This window comes from Palaemon carinicauda, chromosome 20 (assembly GCF_036898095.1).
Source record: "Palaemon carinicauda isolate YSFRI2023 chromosome 20, ASM3689809v2, whole genome shotgun sequence".
NCBI lineage: Eukaryota > Metazoa > Arthropoda > Malacostraca > Decapoda > Palaemonidae > Palaemon > Palaemon carinicauda.
In genome coordinates this window covers 48,545,266-48,551,139 of record NC_090744.1, presented here as the reverse complement: position 1 = coordinate 48,551,139, position 5,874 = coordinate 48,545,266, and the positions used below count along the sequence as shown (strand labels likewise).

At 34.2% G+C, this 5,874-nt stretch overlaps 1 pseudogene; it reads left to right on the top strand.

Moving 5' to 3' along the window:
• Positions 1-663: 663 nt before the first annotated feature.
• On the top strand, positions 664-2,504 carry LOC137659492 (uncharacterized; annotated as a pseudogene).
• The last annotated feature ends 3,370 nt before the right edge of the window (positions 2,505-5,874 follow it).

Sequence of the window (5,874 nt, the reverse complement as noted above, 5' to 3'; positions counted from 1 at the left end):
TCCATAATCCAAAGATTGTAATAAAAAGAAATCCAGTCAAATACTTGTAAATAATATTCCACAATAGTGGAATAAAAAAAAATATTGTTCATGGTTATCATTCTGGTATAAAAATTTCATTAACAGTAAGAATTTTATGACCAAAAATAACAATAGAGTAAAAAGAAAAAAAAAAAAAACGCCAACGAGAAAAGTTCATGACAAAGATAGTCTTGTCATTTGATTATTAATTTTTTACAAAAGTTTTGTTTATATTAATTTTTATACTGTTTATTAATATATTTTTTCCAGCCATTCCAAAAATGTAATTATTTTTTCTGTATCATCGACCGTTACAAAAATACGAGGTCTGTTAGAAAAGTAACCGGCCTTATTTCTTGGGAAAATCTGATTTGAATCAAGCGCGCTTGCATGAGCCGACCTTGAACCTTCATGCGCATGCGTGATTTTTTCCCGCCTGTCGGTACAGTCAGTTATTGGCAAGCAGCATTGGCGTGAGGTAGTGTGTCGTGCTCTCGACAGTTTTTCATTGCAAGGAAAATGACGGAACAACTGGAGCAGCGCTAATGAGTCAAATTTTGTTTCAGGTGTATTTCTGATATCTTTACTTAGTAAGATGGCTACTAGAGGGTGTAAAAATTCTCCAGATACATTTTGCTATGTGTGTGGATATTATATTGGAAAAAAACAAGTATTACATAAAATTGTGAAAGGTGCCAAATTGTGGATAGCGTACAGACTCTATTTCGGAATGCCCATGGGTGATCAGGACAAGCCATGGGCCCCTCATGTGATATGTGGAAGCTGCCGTTCTACTCTAGAAGGATGGCTAAGAGGTACAGGAAGAGCAATGCCTTTTGCCATTCCTAGAGTATGGAGAGAACCGAAGAACCATCACGATGACTGTTTTTTTTGCACGGTTGATGTGACAAAGTACAGAAAAGTGAAAGGAAGACAAGATCTTCATTATCCAGACATACCATAATCTATAGCACCTGTCCCACATGATGACTGCTTACCAGTACCACAGCCACCAGAAAATGTAAGTATTGTTATCATATTCTCCAAAAAGTTTTCATTTAATTAATTTGAGTATTTACTCTGCATTAATTTTCTTAAGTACTAATTTTATTCAAGTCTTTGTTGAAGTTGCTATATGTGCTTATTTCTTTCTTTCCAGGTAGATGATGGAATGGATATTTCATCTGAAGGGTCAGCGAGTAGCAACAACCAAGAAATGGAAGAAGTTTTCGTACCAAGAATGACTTTGGAGCCTCATTTTCCAAATCAGAGTGAACTAGATGATTTAATTAGGGACTTAGGTCTTACTAAGTCAGGAGCTGAACTTCTTTCATCAAGGTTGAAGGAATGGAATCTACTAGGACAAGACTGCAGGATAACTGGGTACCGGAAACGACATGAAGAATTTGAAATTTACTATGACATTAGTGATGATATGTGTTATTGTAAGGATGTAAGTGGTTTGTTTACTGCTCTTGGACTCAAGCATGATCCTACACATTGGCGGCTGTTTATTGATAGCTCAACACGAAGTCTCAAAGCAGTATTACTCCACAATGGAAACAAATATCCATCTTTGCCTCTTGCACACTCAGTACAAAAGAAAGAAAACTATGAAAATGTCAGACAGCTTCTTAATAAAATAAATTATGATGAATTCAAATGGAATGTTTGTGGGGATTTCAAGATGCTCGCATTTTTGCTTGGTTTGCAAGGGGTATACACAAAGTATTCATGTTTCCTTTGCTTATGGGACAGCAGAGCTGATGATGATCATTTTATGAAAGTTCATTGGCCCCCACGAATGGAACTGCAGCCGGGAATGTTAAATGTTCACAGAGAGCCCCTAGTAGATTCCAACAAAGTTTTATTGCCTCCACTTCACATTAAACTAGGATTGATTAAACAGTTTGTGAAAGCCTTGGATTTTGGAGGAGAAGCTTTTCAGGAAATTCGCCTTATGTTTCCAAAACTATCTGAGGCTAAGATAAAGGGTGGTATATTCGTTGGACCCCAGGTAAACACAATGTTGAAGTCAGAGAAACTGGAAAGAGCGATGACAAAAATTGAAAAAGAAGCCTGGTGTGCGTTTCGTGATGTAGTCCATGGATTCCTAGGAAATAACAAAGATCCTAATTACAAACAACTGGTAGGAAAACTTATTGAGAACTTCAGGAAGCTTGGTTGTCGTATGTCCTTGAAAATTCATTTTTTGCATTCTCACCTTGATTTCTTCCCAGAAAATTTGGGTGATGTCAGTGAAGAGCAGGGTGAAAGATTTCACCAGGACATAGCAACTATGGAAAGAAGATATCAAGGACGATGGAATGCTGCTATGATGGGAGATTACATATGGTCTCTAATGAGAGAAGATGAAAATATGCACTCTAGAAAATCTCGATCGTCCAAGCACTTCTGATCATAAAAGAGGAGTTATCAAAGTATTTACAATGCAGAGCTGTATAATGTCTTTTGTTCTAATATTGTACTGCCTATATAATTTTAAATATATGAAAAAAATAATAAATGTTCTTCAATTATCCTTAAAAGAGGGAAAGAGAAATTGCATACATAACAAGAAAATATTGAATTTAGAATAAGTTAAAAACTATCGATGTTACAGCAAAACTAATGTGATTTTTAAGTTCAGTAGCACAAAATACATATATAAACATAAAAAAATACATATAAACAAAACGTGTTACATGGTGGATTATTATTATTATTATTATTATTATTATTAATATTATTATTATTATTATTATTATTATTATTAATATTATTATTATTATTATTATTATTATTATTGTTATTATTATTATTAGCCAAGCTATAACCGTAGTATGGAAAGCAATATGTTATAGATCCAACAGGGAAAAAAAGCCCAGTGAGGAAAGGAAATAAGTAAATAAATAAATTATGAGAACAAATTGATAATAAATGACTTTAAAAACAGTAAAAACGTCGAAACAGATATGTCATATATAAACTATAAAAAGACCTATGTCAGCTTGTTCAACATAAAAAAAATGCTGCAACTTTGAACTTTTGAAGCTCTACTGATTCAACTACCTGATTAGGATGATCATTCCACAAATTGGTCACAGATGGAATAAAGCTTCTAGAATACTGTGTAGTATTGAGCCTCAAGATGGAAAAGGCCTGACTATTAGAATAAACTGCCTGCCTGGTATTACGAACAGGATGGAATTGTCCAGGAAGATCTGAATACAAAGATTGGTCTGAATTATGAAAAATCATATGCCACTTGCTTATTGAACTAATTGAACGACGGTGCCAAAGATTAATATCTAGATTAGGAATAAAAAAATTTAATAAATCGTAAGTTTCTGACCAATAAATCAAGATGAGAGTCAGCAGCTGAACACCAGACTGGAGAACATTACTCAAAGCAAGGTAAAATGAAAGAATTGAAACACTTCTTCAGAATATATTGATCACCGAAAATCTTGAACGATTTTCTCAATAAGCCAATTTTTTTGTAATTGAGGAAGACACAGACCTAATGTATTTCTCAAAAGTGAATTTGCTGTCGAGAATCACACCTAAAATTTTAAAAGTCATACAAAGTTGAAGAAACAATATCAATGCTGAGATCCAGATGTTGAGGAGCCACTGTCCAAGACCTACTTACAATCATATTCTGAGTTTTGTTGGGATTCAACTTCATACCCCATTATTTGCACCATGCACTAATTTTAGCTAGATCCCTATCAAGGGATTCACCAAACCCAGATCTACATTCAGGAGATGGAATTGATGCAAAAAGAGTAGCATCTGCATATGCAACAACCCTGTTTTCTAGGCCAAACCATATGTCATGTGTATATACTATGAGAAGTAATGGGCTGAGAACACTACCATGTGGAACACCAGATATCACATTCCTATATTCACAATGGGGCCCATCAACAATAACTCTTCAAGATCTATTGCTTGAAAAATCAATAATAATGCTAAGAAACGATCCACCCACTCCAAACAGTTTGAGTTTGAAAACAAGGGCCTCATGATTAAAATGGTCAAAGTCCACACTAAAATCAATGCTAATCATACGAACTTCCTGACCACAATAAATGGATTTCTATATAGCATTGGCGATTGCAGGAAGGGCATCACATGCTCCAAGGCCTTTACGAAAACCACATTGCGAACTAGGGAATAGATGATTACCTTCAGCAAACATATTAAGAGATTTGCCAGAAGACGTTCAAAAACTTTAGATAATATGCGAGTTATGAAAATTGGGGATGTGATCAGTTGGACTTGAGCTATCACAAACATATTTACATAGTGGAGTAACATTACCAATTCTCTAGCAAGTGCTAAAAGCTCCTCTTCTTGCTAATGTGCACAAAATAACATATAACCTTGGAGCTAAGAAATTTGCAGTCTTTATAATAAAAAAATGAAAAAATACCATTTGGGTTTACACCTCCATAAGCATCAATGTCCACCAACATAGCTTTAATTTCACATGATCGAAAAGCTAAACTAGTTAGTTTAGCCTCAGGAAAACAAGTATGAGTAAGTTCAAGGAGGAACTGTTGCATGAAAACCAAAGACTGCATATTTAACGGTAGACCACCATTTTTGTTCCTGAGTTTTACCAGAAAGGGTTTCTTTTATGGTTCAATTGTATTCCTTTTTCAATAGAGACATAGATTCTCTGAGCAAAAGCTCGAAGCTGAATATAGTTATTCCAGGTCAAATCTGATCTGTTACCCTTCCAAAGATGATGGGCCTCCTGCTTCTCTAAATAAGCACGTCTACAATCATCATTGAACCACGGTTTGTCCTACACTCGGTACCTTAGCACACGAAAAGGGATACGCCTATCAATCATGTTGACTAGATTCACATTCAAAGGGACAACAGGATCTATAATTCTATATAATTATGACCAATTCAAGCACAAAAGATCATGCAAAATCCCATTCCAGTCTGCTTCCAATTTCATATAAATTTTACAAGAGTATGATACATCAAGGACAGGCTGCTTAGTCCTCACTACTAATGAAATCAAAGCATGACCAGATGTCCCGACTGGAAAACCAACCTTACTAGTTGTAATGCCAGTAGAGTCAGTGCATACGATGTCCAAGCAATTACCAGACCTGTGAATAGCTTCATTTATGATTTGCTCTCAGCCTGATTCAGAGGCAAAGTCAAAAGCTCTTAAGCCATAGCTATAGGTAGGAGAGAGAGAACTTAACCATTTCCTATGGTGAGCATTAAAATCATCAACAAAGACAAAAGAAGCCTTTTCATCATCTTCTTGTATCCTAGCCATAATGACAAGAACACAATCAAAGATAGAATCCTCCATGTCTGGATTCCGGTAGATCGAACATAAATAAAAGTATTTTTGCCTGCCACAAACTTTTGTTACCTGAATTTCATGATATCTATATTGATAGCAGGACTTATGAGAAGCAGGGTACCCAGTCCTAATATACACCGCATTCCCCTGGCCCTAGGGATGGCATCACGTTTCAACATTATTGGCCTCTTAAAACCTTCTCTTAAGCCTGCCCAACAAACCATTTAAAAACACAAAAGGAGGAAAAAAAGAGAGAAAAGTGTGCCTGAGTGTACTCTTAAGCAATAGAACAGATATATATATATATATATATATATATATATATATATATATATATATATATATATATATATATATATATAGACAGTTTATATATATATATATATATATATATATATATATATATATATATATATATATATATATATATATATATATATATATATATATATATATATATATATATATATATATATATATATATATATATATATATATATATATATATA